The sequence below is a fragment of the Protopterus annectens genome, chromosome 6.part0 (assembly GCF_019279795.1).
Source record: "Protopterus annectens isolate FY-2018-M chromosome 6.part0, PAN1.0, whole genome shotgun sequence".
NCBI lineage: Eukaryota > Metazoa > Chordata > Ceratodontiformes > Protopteridae > Protopterus > Protopterus annectens.
This window is the reverse complement of record NC_056737.1, coordinates 1,920,087,007-1,920,101,634: the sequence shown is the minus strand read 5'-3', so window position 1 is coordinate 1,920,101,634 and position 14,628 is coordinate 1,920,087,007. Positions and strand designations below refer to the sequence as shown.

Sequence of the window (14,628 nt, the reverse complement as noted above, 5' to 3'; positions counted from 1 at the left end):
GAAATGTACGTAAAAGAAGAGGCTGTCTTATTCCTGCAAATTGTTGTCTGCAAAGGTTAAAAATAAGTCCATATGAACTTGAGTGTACTTACCACGCCTGCACTTCTCTTCTGGAAACATGAGTCCTTGTCAGAGCAGGCAAGGTAAATCCTTCAGCTTGTGCTTCTGATTGTTTTTTTCCATGACCCCACTTCAAGGTAGCAACTGTTCCCAGTTCAGGGTCACAGAAGTCACCTAGGTAGGCCGAAGGATCCGGCCATGTTGCTTGTTCTATAAATCCTGCTTTTATTACACATTATTGTGTACATTTGCAGTAACGTGCAGTGATCGCACCTTCCTACCAATATCCAGGAATACTTTTTCCATGTCATGTACAGCTCTGTTTGTCTGTCACTCTGGAGAAATCACAATTGTATTACAGTGATCCCATCCACATGTAGGCAGTGTGGTCATCTTCTACATGGGTGCAGGAAATCCATTATCCACCATGTCTGTTCCAGTCCGTCCTGCTCATGATTTCCCCCAATGCAACAAGTGTCTGTCTGTGTGTCTGTGTCATAACCTTGAATGTCTAGAAAGTTGAACGTTGAAAGATCAAGCTGGGAACATCAGAAACCTAGAAGGTTGAACAACAAAGGGCAAACACCTGCTTTTTTTGTAGAGGGGTAAGCCTCCCTGTGTCCCCCCCGCTAATTACTTATAGAATCAATCCCCACTGTGCTGCGATCCCACATAGTGAAATCCATGCTGTTTGAACTCCTTGGTTTTCTATGTTCCCAGCTTGATCTTTTAACATTTGCTCTTGTGATTGTTCATTTGCTCTTTTTGATATACATCAGTGTATATATTTAGTTTGAAGTTATTAATTAGTGACCTGTTCACTTTGGATGCTGTTCATTCATAATCCAGACCATAAGGAGAAGGGTGAATGCAATACATGATGACACTTTAGGGTAGCTAATCAGCCATCTTGTGTTTGAGAGGTGGAAGGAACCCAGATTACTAAGAGAAAATCATTTCAGATGGAGATGGGGGGCGGGGGCATGCAAACCCACAAATACTGTGATTGGAGATCAGGATTGAACCCCATATTCAGATAAAAAGCTGCTGAAAGTAGTGATGCCCCAGTGAGTACACTCCTTTTGGTAAAAGATGATGTGTGAGGACAGGAGGTCACAGCCTCAAGTTACACTGTTTCAGTAAAAGGAATGTGAGAACAAGAGAGAGAGATATGAAGTATGTCATGCAAAACATTTTGAGTGGATACACAGAATTTTTTTTTTTTTCGTGGAAGGGGATGAGTGATTGGTTAGAGTAGCAATCCTGAAGAGGTTGTAGCAATATTAGGGACGGAATTTAAAACTCCATGGGACAGACATGCAGCAGCCATTGAGTGATAACAAAAAAACAAAATTAAATGTACAACTTAGCTCGAATGTAGTTAAGTGGGCAGACTAGGTGTGTGCAGTAAGTCCTTTACTATCAGAAAACGGATTTCTTTGACATGTTAGTCAGTTAAATGACTTATTTATTTAATTTTATTTAACTATGAAAATCCAATTGTTTTATAGTACATTTTCAATTGAATCCGAGGAGGAGAAGCTGCAGTAAAATCTTTTTGTTTCACATACAGTAAAAATTGGAGTGTAGTTATAACCAGGCTGTGGATTGTGATTCATTACTGAGACTAAGCAGAAATTCCTTAAGATTCCAATAGCAGGATAAGTTATTTCTTACACTTATTTCATTGAATTGCACTTCTGTAATGCTTATAAGTGTGCTATAACAGTTAATCTACTACATTTTGCACTGTTATAAAGCTTGTTTTACTGTTTCACTGCATTTATGCACCTTTATACTTTTTTCACTGTATTTTTCATTGCTAGATACGGTTTCATTACTCTAATTGCATGTTTACCGAACTGTAACCCGATTTTTCATATTGAGTTGTATTTTCTGTTTGTGAGTGCTCTATGCGTACTTTTCTGTGCATTTTTGATTTTTTTTTTAGGTTTGTGTGTTCTAGTCTGGTATCATATAACTGATTTGTTTGCAGTTAAAAGCATTCTCTAGAGTCTCCTTGCTCCTTTATCTGTTTAAAACTTTCATTTAGTGGCTACAGCTAGTAGCTGCAATAGTGTGCATTACTATAATTGCATTTTTATTTAATTACTAAACTGCTTTTTCATACTGAGACTTGTATTTTTTCTTTGTGAGTGCTCTGTCTATGCATTTATCATGAGGTTTCTGTGTTCTGCTCAGGTGGCATAATCTTGATAGAGGCCTGCTGTTGTCCAGGCATTGTAGTTTTGTTTGTTGAGTTTCCTGTGTTTCTGGCAGCCATTTTCTGCTGATAGCCTGTTGTCCTCATTATTATTGAGAGTAACTGGATTTCCTTACCTTCTGTAGCACGAGTGATTGGATAATAGCAGGGGCTGGTAGGACTGAGTAGTAATTCTATCTAATTAATTCTTCCATCTTGTCTGGTATATAAACTCTGTGTCTGTAAAAAGCTGTGCTTGTATTTACCAGGCTGTGGATTGTGATTCATTACTGAGACTAAGCAGAAATTCCAAGAGCTGGATAAGTTATTTCTTACAGTTAAGAATTGCACTTGTGTAATGCTTATAATTGTGCTGTACAGTTAATCCACTACATTTTGCACTGTTCTAAAGCTTTTTTTACTGTTTCACTGCATTTATGTACTGTTTTATACTGTATTTTTCATTGCTAGATACTGTTTCATTACTGTAATTGCATGTTTACTGAATTACTTAACTGTAAACTGCTTTTCCATACTGAGGGTTGTATTTTCTGTTTGTGAGTGCTTTATCTGTGCTTTTCTGTGCATTTTTGATTTTTTTGAGGTTTGTGTGTTCTAGTCCATTATCATGTAACTGATTTGTTTGCAGTTAAAAACATTCTCTAGAGTCTCCTTGCTCCTTTATCTGTTTAAAACTTTCACTTAGTGGCTACAGCTAGTAGCTGTAATAGTTTTCAACCCCCCCCGTCCCTATTGTTGTCTTGTTCTTGTACTTGGTGGCTTTGCACTTGCCCACCCATACCATATATTTGATCTGGGACACTCCTCCCAGTGTCATTAGTTCCTAACAGAGAGAGAACATTTGTGAAGGCCAACCCACTTAGAGTCTTAACCTTGAATTAACTTCTGTTCCAGCTTTCTCCTTTTCCACTTCACTAAAAAAAAAAAAAAAAAAAATCTAAGCTGGTTTCCCCCCTTTCCTGTAACGAGTGTAGTCCAGATACAGTTTTGCTGTATCCAGGACTGTCTGTAAACTCCTGAGCCCCCCCAAGCCTTTCTGTGTGGAGGGAAGCCTTCTAGCGTATCAGTGGGAGAGTGGTAAGCACTAGGTAGCCTATCTACCACAAGAGGAGTCGTTCCTGGCCCAAAAATTGTAGTTTATTGGCCGTTTGGACAGTTTTTTCTTCTCTCTCAACTTTCCAGTTTAAAAGCCCGCATTTGCTCTTGTTTACCACCTTCCCTGTAACTAGTTTAGTCAAGATACAGACTTGCTGTATCCAGGACTGTTTGAAAGCTTCTGAGCGGTGCCAGAGCCTGGTCTTCAATTTTTCTCTTACATCTACTAGTTTTCTCCTGCACTTTTATATTCGTTTATCAGTCTAACACTTTACCAGACTTCTTGTTGCAATTATTGTAGCACACAAGTGCTACCAGCACTAAACATTCTACAAGGAAACCTATCTAGTACTGATTATCAATGCCTACCCCGCCAGACATGTCTAAAAGTCAGTTCCCTGCGCTTTCTCCTATTAACCTGGTGAACTTGGGCATCCTGAGGCAATGTAGCAACTGCCTCTTGTACACAGACAACCCTCTTCTCTTACCTTCCAACACTCAGACTTGCGAGAGATGCACTTGCATATCTAAATTGGAAGCCACACACTCTCCAGCCAAGACCGGAATAGCTGGTCAAGAGGAGAAGGTCAACACTTGCACCACCCCCCATGGAACACACAGCCCTCCGGAACCCACACCAGCACTGCCTTCACATAAAAACACAAACCACACACCCACCTTTGCGGAGGCTCTCAATAAAAATCTACCCAAGCAGCAGAACCCTCCAAGGCAGAAACTCACTTAACCACCACAACACAACACTAATCACGAGACACACAACTCTCCTAAACAATGTGCCACTCAGCCAAAGCCCCTAAGGCAAAACAGCATGCCCAACGCACTAGTCATTGGTGACCCGATAGTGAGGCACACTGATGTCACACTCACTAGGTTGAATAAGGAGAAAGTAACAGTCATCTGCCTGTCAGGTGCCAGGATCCGACACATAACGCATCCCCTCAGTTTGCTCAACAACAGGTAAAAATATGACTCTGTCATTGTACATGTGGGTATGAATGACCTGAGATGTACTTCCCTGGACTACATGAAAAGAGACATGGAAGAGCTATTCTGTAGCCCAGGCGGGTATGACCCTATCCCTGAGCAGCATCCTACCATCACCCAGAATGATATCACAGTACAAGCAGAAAATGATTGATTTCAACAATTGGCTAAGTTTCTGGTGTCATTCTAAGGAGATCCAGTGTCTCTCTGCCTGGGATGACATGATTGATGGACCTCGATGCTTTGCCAGAGATGGCCTGCATCTGTCACCCCTAGGCTTCCGGATACTGGCCAAGGCTCTTGCCACCCCTATAGTTCTTTTGTAGGCAGTGTTCCAAAACCAAATTACCACTGTAACAGCTACAAACAAATGCAATCTGAGGGTCATGTTGCTCAATGCTAGAAGTCTAAATCTCAAAATGCACTCTCACGAGGCACTCCTTAAAATGGAGAACATCGACATTTGTGCTGTAACAGAGACCTGGTCCAAGGCAGCAGAAAGCACCCCTGCGCTACCAGGCTATAACTCATTCCACACCTTTCGGCCCCAGAACTTGAAGCTCCAAAGGCAGTAGTGTCTCCATATTCATAAAGGATGCGCACACCTCCAGACTTGTAGCCCAACATAGCTGCACCTGAAGTATCTCTGATGCGTTAACATTGGTTAAGACAGTGATTCAGGTTGTAGCCTGCTATAGGTCCCCAACCATGTCCCAAGACTTGCACTCCACATTCCGAAGCACCCTGGAGAATATTAGGGTCCAACTTAACACTCTCTTACTAGGCGACTTCAACTAGTCCTGTACCAGTACACTTGCCCAACATTTCCTGGAGTTCATTAATTCCAGTGCCTTGGACCAGCTCATTCTTAGCCCCACTAGAGGTAGCAACATCCTCGACCTGGTCATTACTAACATGGGTGACCATTGTCTACACCAATAGTCAGCTCCTGCCTGGTTAGATCCGACCACAGACTAATCACCTTGGAAATTCACATCCCTCCCATCCCCCCCAGGAAAGGTAACCACCATGAAAAACTTCTCCAAAGTTAACTTTGGGATCCTAAAAACAGAGGTGGCTAACTTCACGGCACCCATGCATATGAAGAGTAGTTGCGTAACTGCAGAATCGTACACCAGTGCACTGTACGAACATGTACAGAAATGCATGGATATCGCCATACCCAAAAGAACCAAGTCACTCTCCTCCAAAAAAAGGAAGCCAATCTGGTGGTCCCTTGCCATAAACAAACTCTACAATAGAAGGAGGAAACTGATGCGGAATAAGGAAGTCCCAAGACTGGAAAAACTCCCTTATTTGCTTCAACAAAAAGTTGAGATCCCTCATCAAATCCTCTAAAGCTAGGTATGAAAACAGAATTACAGCAGGTAGTAAAGATAGCCACAAGGCCTTCATAGTTATGTAAAGAATCTCCATGGCAGTACCCACATTTGCTCTGAGCTACTGTACGATGGTACCTCCTTATACTGAGCCAACAGATTTTGCCAGTATACTGACCGACAGATTCAGTGCCAACTTTAGCCCCCCCCCCCCAAAAGGACCAATCAAAATACCAGTAAATTGTCAGTCACCTAGTATTACTGCTGCATAGGTTAAAACAGCACTGTCCAAGGCTAAGAATACAGCTTCTATGGGACCTGACAATATCCCTGATTGTGTTCTTTATGAACTACAGAGTGAAGTGGCACCTCACCTGTGTGCCTTGTTCAATCACAGCCTCACCTCAGGCTTTGTCCCTGCCGAATGGTGCACTCCTACAGTCATCCCTCTCCACAAAGGAGGAGCAACTACAGACCCTGGGAACTATCGCCTCATTAGCCTGACAGGTCTGATATGCAAAACTTTGGAACGCATCATTATGGACCTAATAAACAAGGATATAGGGAATCTCCAAACTCTCTGGATCCCACACAGTTTGGTTTTGTGAAGGGTAGATCATGCCTGCTCAACTTGGTCGACTTCTTTGAGTCGGTCACCCAAGCTGTGGATGAAGGCAAGGTGGGTTCATACAGCCTACCTTGATTTTGCCAAGGCTTTTGATACCATTCCCAACTCAGGAATCATAGAAAAAACTCTAAGCTTGGCATCAGCCCCTATATCACTAGGTGGGTTGTAAACTGGCTCACAGAACCCACCGTGTGAGAGTAGCTGACTCCCAATTCAGACTACCAATTAGTCATGAGTGGAGTCCCACAGGGTTCGGTCCTGGGTCCTCTCCTGTTTATCTACTTCTCTGAAGTCCAGGCCAACACAAAGGGACTGTAGCTGACAAGGTTCACAGACGATTGCAAGTTGGGAGCTATTATTAACTCCCAAAGTGCTGTTGACATCCTACAGAATGGCCTCACTGTGACCGACTGGTTTCAGAACCATGGCCTTAAGCTCAATGCCAACAAATGTGTTGTCATCCCCTTTGGGGAAAACACAGTTCCTATGAATTACCACATTGATGGTAGTCCACTGAACATGGAAGACGTTATAAGAGATCTGCGAACACAGGTTGACAGCAACCTCTCTTTTGATCACCACATCGCCACTGTGGTCAGAAAGTCCCTTTTATGTGGCACATCTCATTACTAACGGTTTTGCATCCAGGAAGAAAGAGGTTATTGTATCCCTCTACTCTTTCCTCATTAGGCCAGTCATTGAGTACAATGCCCCATTTGGCATGTACCTCACTAGACACCTGCAACAACTGGAGAGGTCACAAAAGTACCTCGCAAAGAGGATCCTAGGCCTTAAAACACTTGTCCTATATGAACAGACTAAAAAAAAAACTCCAGCTGTTCTCCGTCTCACATCACCTACTTAGAGGCGATCTCTGCTTGACTTACAAAACCATGTCTGACCCAGCTCTGTTAGAAATTCTGCATCTAAAGAAATCCCAATCTCTCCACACCACACGCTCCAGAGACCTCAACCTCATTACCACAATTAACAGAACATGCTGGAGGGACAGGTTCATAACCCAGAGACTACCCATGCTATGGAACAGACTTCCCATATATGTTGAGCAGAGCACCCCGCCTACCCTCTTTAAGAGAAATCTTGATGAGTGGATGGGAAACAGAAAATTCACCCCGGGGATAACACCAGTGGGTCTACTCCGGGGATAACACCAGTGGGTCTACTCCGGGGATAACACCAGTGGGTCTACTCGACAGAGGAACTTGGAACTAAGGTCGGGTGGCACTATGCCAAGGTAATCCTATCGCTAGGCTTGTAAAGGCCTGAGGGGTCATTAGCCTAGTACACACCTATAAATGAATGCTGTATTTTGTTGACCATTTGTGAATATCATTGGACCTGAGTAAAGCCATGTAAGTGCTGACAACTTCTTTTGTAAAGTTTATCAGTAGATATGAATCGTATGACTTGTGCATCTGGCCATTGTTCTCTTTCATGAATAAGCCTCTGTGTGATGGACAAGCCATTGTTAATTAGTTTTCTCTATGGAAATGCATTGCATTTATCTTTTCATTGTTTTAATCCCACCATAGTCTTGGACTACAGTTCTTCCTCTGAAAAGTATTCCACAAATGTATGTCCTCCACTTTGAAAAAATGTATGTAATGAATTCCCTTGAAGCTGATCAGGATTCTGCCCCTTAGCATTCATTTGTGCAGGTGGGGGTGCCTGGGCTCACCCTTCTCCAAGACTTGTGCTTTGTGACCCCCCCCATGCATATGGTGAACAATATAGATGATGAAATATCATCAACCAAGGACTAGTGTATTGCAGAGTTCCCACAGTACCCAGTTGAATGCTGCACAACTGAGATAATTTAGTCAGACCAAAACTCCTTCTAGGTCACCCCTGAAGACATGTATTTGTATTATTGTGTGCTCAAGTGTGTGTGTGTTTACATATATGTGTGTGTACCTTATTTATATATGCATATGTGTTTTATGCTATTAAAATGTTTTGTCTGCAGAATAGACTAATACTATTGAGATCCTTGTAACCTGTCAGTTTTTCCTGGTTGCAGACTTTACTTTTTAACACTTCCATCGTGTCTAGTGGGCCTGATTTTAGATGATGTCCATGTTCAGTAATTACTAGGATGTGTGCAGACCTTCTCACCAACAAAAGTTTCCCAGGTTGCTGGTCAGCCATCCACTCCCATATTCTTATCTGTCTTGCTTTTACTTGGTGTATGAACGTTTTCGGTCAGAAAAATGCTCAGGCTGCCTTCACCAAAACAGTGATTTTTTTGTAGTCTATGAACAAATCTGCTCTTGAATTTTCCCTTTCTGTATTCTAATTATGTTTTTTTTTTCACTTTTATTGTATTCTTTTTGAGATGATTTTTATACCACTTTCTTTCTCTCACTTGTCAGTTTCAGCAAGGACTAGTCAGGTCATCCCTTTCCCAGAAAGAGATCCTGTGAAGCAGTCGTTTTCATGAAGTGGTTTGTTACAACCTTTTTTTCACAACATGGTGCAACTGCTGCTTTTTTTTTCCTTTCACATTTTATCTCATCTGTGTTGTCTTATCCTGGTGGTCTCCAGTCTGATGCTTTACTTGCAAAATTATTTGGTACTTTAAAAACATATAGAATCAAGAGTTCATTTTGTAGATGATGCCCTTCGATAAATATCAACCCTAGGAACGAATTGCAGTATTGGCACAGTCAAATTACACTGGGGGAAAAGGTGATAACCTTTCTTTTTTTTTAGTTTCAAACCAGAAACTCCGTGGGAACTTGTTGGGCTGTCCATAATGATCATAGCTCCAGGACCTGAAGATGCCAGGTCTATGGCCTATATCCTAAAGGAGGATTGTATCATTTTTCCAGTGCTGGGTACTCAGCCATCCCTCACACCTTTCTGGTCAGCCTTGAGACCAGTTGGCCTAAGATTGTGACAAACAACAAAACAATGATGTGGTATACCAACAAGCCAGTAGGCACCCATCACTATCTTATGTGCATACGCACTTTAGATGACATTGTACTCCATGCTGTGCACATTCCAATTCAGCAAAACACATTTACAAACATACTGAAACAGAACAGTATTGGTTTTCTTTGAGTGACCTTTGTCTTGTCCGGAAAAGCATGTCCATTCAAGAATGGATGTTTGCCTCATCTCATAACTTTCATCATTTGGTAGAAGCCTAACGTAGTTCACATACACCATTTTTTAACACCTTTATTAAGTTATCACTTAAGACATGGGCAAATGTAAATTAACAGAAAAGAAAACTTTCCATTTAAATACAATATACAGCACATATAATGTCCTTCTATTCTAGTCTTGCAGTATTCTGCTAGTGGGTTTACTCTTCTTCGGTCAGGTTTCCAAAGATTTTCAGTCCCTCTTGGTGCGTCGGACATCTGATGTGGAGGCAGGAAAGTGGGCCATAAAGGTGACATCTGCACGCACCAGCCCTCAGAACATTTCATCCACCAGCCGTATGCCAGGTGTTCCTGCTACTTCAGAATGTCTAATCTGAATCTAAACAAAGCTAAGTACCCCGTTGGGGATTCTTTCAGTCCTTCTTTGTATAGTTCTAGTCTGCTCATGTCTGGTAAAAGTAAGTGCAACTGTGGTTGTCAGATTCCCCATAAAGACACCCACAACCAGTGTCTTCTGTATGGGTGGGGAGCACGATTACAAAAACTGTGTCACCTGCAAATCTTTCGTCCTCAAGACCCTTCATCGCTGTTTACAGGCTCTTAATTTGTACCTTGAGAATCTGCGTTTAAGACTGATTGCACTCTGTATGGAGGCCGGCTCCAATGCTCCGTCCGAACTGCCAAGGAAGAGGGCAAAGTCCATGCGGCCTACTACTTCCACTGTGCCTCCCTCTGCTGCTTCTCAGCCTGTAGCCGCCGTCAGTTTGGTTGAGGACCCGGCATCTGCTACAGCAGATACAGTGGGTACCTCACAGGAGGCCGCACAATCTAGAGTGGATGACATGTCCAGGGAGAAAGTACCGGCACCTGCTCCAGACGCCTGGGGGAACCAGTGCCTTTGACGGGTGCTTTGGACTCTGCCTCCGCCATCCCACCAATTACCCCTAGGTCTACCGCCAGCCAAATGCCTGCTACACCTTCTAAAAAGAAACAAGACTAGACATCTTTCAGCACCAGAGACCTTACCTGATTGGCAGACCTTTAGCCAAAGTTTATACAATGCCTTCATGGCCCTTAGGCCTTCCACTGAAGTTGCGCGTGCTGTTCCACCTCTTCTCAGTCCCAGACTTTCCATCCCTGAAAGGACTGTGAGTCAGCCAGCAAAGGAGGAGTTGTCTGATTCCTCAGAGGACTCCCTGTCCTACTCTTCCCAGATCTCATTCCCCACTGAGGAAGCCTCTGCATAGCCTGATTCCCCAGTGGAAGACTTAACCTTCGGGGACACTGTTAACTTGATGAGGCCACTTCAAGTGGGAGTGCTCTGAGGCACAGAAGAGATTTTATGATCTCATACAGATGGAATCTCCAAACTCTTTGCCAATTCCACTTGTTCAACCTGCCTTCCTGGATGCATTTGCTGCTGCATCCATTAACCCAGATTCCCAACCACCTGCTCCTCATAGGGCGGATAGATTATACAGGGTCCCTGACTCAGACAAATTCTTGTTCAAGTGCCCTCGGGCAGACCCTGCCATTATCTCCATTTCTACGGACAGGGCATCCAAACTCCTCCTTCCTACCACCACTGTTTTCCCTGCAGATAAGGACAGCAAGGCTATGGAGAGGTAAGGAAAGAAGATTTACACTTCTGCCACCCTAGGCTTTAGGGCAACAAATTACCAGTCTCATATGGCTAAATACACTTTTGCTCTGCTGGACAAAGTTTCCAAGGAGTTGAATGACATCCCTGACTGTGCTGCAAAAGCATACCTGACTTCATCGCTTGGGCTGATCTCTCAGGTGCTTGGGCTAATCTCTCAGGTGAACAAGCCCTCCTTTAGATGTGGGATACGATGCAGCTGAGGCCTCGGCTAGGTCAGCTGCATCGGCATCCGTGTTAGAGATATTCCTGGCTGTGCCTGCAGCCCCTTCCCTGATGATTTCAGAGCCAAGCTCCTGGATGCTCCTTTGGGCCACTCAGCCCTCTTTGGTACTAAAGTGGCTGATCTCTTTAAGTCTCTGCAACAAAAAGGGAAGAGCTTCAAGCCCTTATGGCAACACCTCCTTTTATGGTTATTCATATGGACAAGGGTCACCTTTAGGACAAACCCTTCCTTCACTCCCAAGGTGGTCAATGACCTTTCCTTGAATCAGGCTATCCACCTTGCCTACCTTCTTCCCTAACCCACAGGGAGATGGTGAGAGAGTCCTTCATTCCCTGGACATTCACAGACAACTCAGATTTTATTTGATAAAACCAGACCTTTTCACAAATCGGACCAACTGTTTGTCTCCTTTCACCCCAGAGCTCTGGGGAAAGCAGTGGGCTAACAGACAGTTTCATCCTGGATTTCCAGGGCTATTTCCTTTTGCTACTCACACCATGGGAAGTCCTTTACAGGCAATGTCAGGGCGCATTCCACAAGAGCTTCTGGAGCCTTCTTTAAAGGCCTAGACACTAATTCTATTCTGGAGGCAGCTACTTGGTCCTCTCTGCACACCTTCACCAGATTCTACAAACTGGACGATATCTCCAAGGCCTGGGCAGGGTTTGCCAGGGATATCCTGCATGGATTCCTGGTGTCCTCTTCCAGGCCACTTCACCCACTAGTAGAATAACGCAACATTGGAATAGAAGGACATAGGAAAGTTGTGTAAAATCTTACCATAACCATAGATGTCCTTTTCCATGTTATGTCCTCCTCATACAGTTGCACATGCTCTCCTCTGCTTCTGGGCAGGCTATGCCCTTTGGGACTGGTTCCGTCTGGGGCTTCTATCTTTGTTCTGAGGGCTGATGCGTGCAGACATCACCTTTATGGCCCACTTTCCTGTCTCCACGTCAGACGTCCGCACCAAGAGGGACTGAAAATCTTTGGAAACCTGGCCGGACAACTTGATTGGAAGAAGGGTAAACCCACTAGTAGAATACTGCAACATGGAAGAGAAGGACATCTGTGGTTATGGTTAAGATTTTATACAACGTTCCTTTTTCCTTGCTACTGTTATCAGTCAAACATTACAAAAAATTGCTGAATTCCTGCCTTCTCTTAAATGTCACTCCTCTTGAACATTGTTATGCATGTGTTGTTTCCACAATTTCCATTTACTTCTTAATTTGCTCCTTCCTTTTTCTAAAGATCCCTCTTCCAGTTTTTCTCTCTCTCTCTTTTTTTTTTTTTAATAATAATCAATACTTCTGATACAGTTGGTGTAGACTTTGATTTCCATTTTTTAGTAATTGCTTTTGTGGAAGCCGGCAGAATTAAACTCAATAAGGCCTTTCTATTTATAGGCAATTCAGATTCTATATCCTACCTCAGAAGAATTATTTCATTACTTACAGCCATTTGTTCACCCAATGTTTCTGATAGAGAGTACTCAGAAATAGGTAATATTTGCCAACTCATTACACTTCCAAAACATATGTTCCAGTTGCCTCTTTCTTGTGTCACACCTCCAACGTTTGCTGTCTACCTGAGAAAAAAATGCTTTGAAGTCTGCTTGGTGTATACAAATACCTATGCAAACACTTCAAGCGAAGATCCTAAACCACCTAGACTTGGTTGGATACTTGGGAGCCATACATATATCTTCACTTTTTCTTGTAAATTGCTTTTTTCCAGTCTCTCTCCCCTTTGATTCTTATAGTTATCATACAGTATTTTATATGCCTTACTAATTATCCTTTTTTAACAGATGTTTCTATTCTGGATTTAACTAAAAACTCTAACAGAGCAGGTCTTTCACTTAAAATCACCCTATCCCTTTTTTGTTTGCCTGTACTCTTGAGATCAAGCCGTGGTAGTGAAGGCAGTCTCTAGCCTGCAATCCAGATGTCTTTTTAGCCTCACCCCACTCTGTTACCTTTCCTGCATGAGTTATTTGCTCCCAATATCTTGGTTCCTTTGCCAGGTTTCTCTAGTACATTCCAGCCCCCTCTTGCTTATATTCTATACCCCCACTTGCAGTCATCCTTATTGGCAAAAATCTTCATTCTCTATTCTCATATTGGCTTGGTTCTTAGAATACTTTCTGTTACTTTATGAATGTAATAATCTGTATGGTTGTTATTCTTCTACTTAAAGATCTGCATCCAAAATCCCACTGCCTGTGCTTTGTATACAAGCCTTAACTGTGTAGCTCTAAGATATCCTTTCAAATCAGGTAAACCTAAACTACCTTGTACTATTGGAAGGATCAACGTATACATTCCACTTAATTCTTGTGCTCTTTTCCTTCCAGATAAATTCCTCAGTTCATTATCAGTTATTGCCCATAACTTCTCCTTGTGTTGATAAGTGTGCCTGACCCATGTACAAGACTAAAGGGACTAAAAATGTTTCATCTGCTTGAAATAATATGGACAGCATAGCCATCATGATAAAAAGCTTTTGTTCCCAGGTATTAAACATGACAGCATTTTAAACTGTGGGTTTCCAGCTTTTGCGTTATGTACATATACTAATGTTTGGCAGGCTGATTTTTATACAGTTGTTTCTTCTCATCTCCATTTGAACTGTCATATTTTTGAAGACTTTTTGTTTTAATGAAAACCCTCAAAAAAAAAAACAAAAACAAAAAAACCCACCCCATCCCCTATTAACTTTGAACAAAAATTCAAATCTATGTACATCTTCAAAGCATGAAATTTAAACCTCCAGAAGGGAACATTTGCCCCAAATAGATGGCTGTACCTACAGACATTGTCTAACATAAAATTAAGGTTACCAGTGCTAAAGCGCATGTTGCAGTCTGTGTTCCCACCCACTTACACTGATTGATTGCTGTCTATTCTTTTTTCTTCTCTCTCTCTCTCTCTCTCTCTCTCTCCGCCTCACAGATATGAAAAGCAGCTTGTATGCTTTCAAAAAACATTAACTTTTAGCCCTAAGAAAAAGTACACTGGCTGTCTTTAAATAAAACGAAATTGTACGCTTTTTTATTAACTGCATTAAAGTAACAAGGCTACTAGGAGGTTGTTGCTTCTTATTCACTTCCCATAATTATGTGCTGAATTTCTTTTCACTGTACTGGTTGCAGATGTACCTTTAAATTTTTCATTTCTCTCAGCAACGAATACTCACAGTTGTTGAGATTAACTGATGTTCATCGTGCATACAGCTGCAGTCATAACAGATG

The 14,628-nt window shown here is 42.4% G+C and overlaps 1 protein-coding gene across 1 annotated transcript in view; it reads left to right on the top strand.

Annotated features, from left to right (window-relative positions):
- ABCB6 (ATP binding cassette subfamily B member 6 (Langereis blood group)) overlaps positions 1–14,628 on the top strand; it is a 1,916,984-nt gene that overhangs the window by 142,366 nt on the left and 1,759,990 nt on the right. The gene's annotated exons all lie outside the window — the stretch shown is intronic.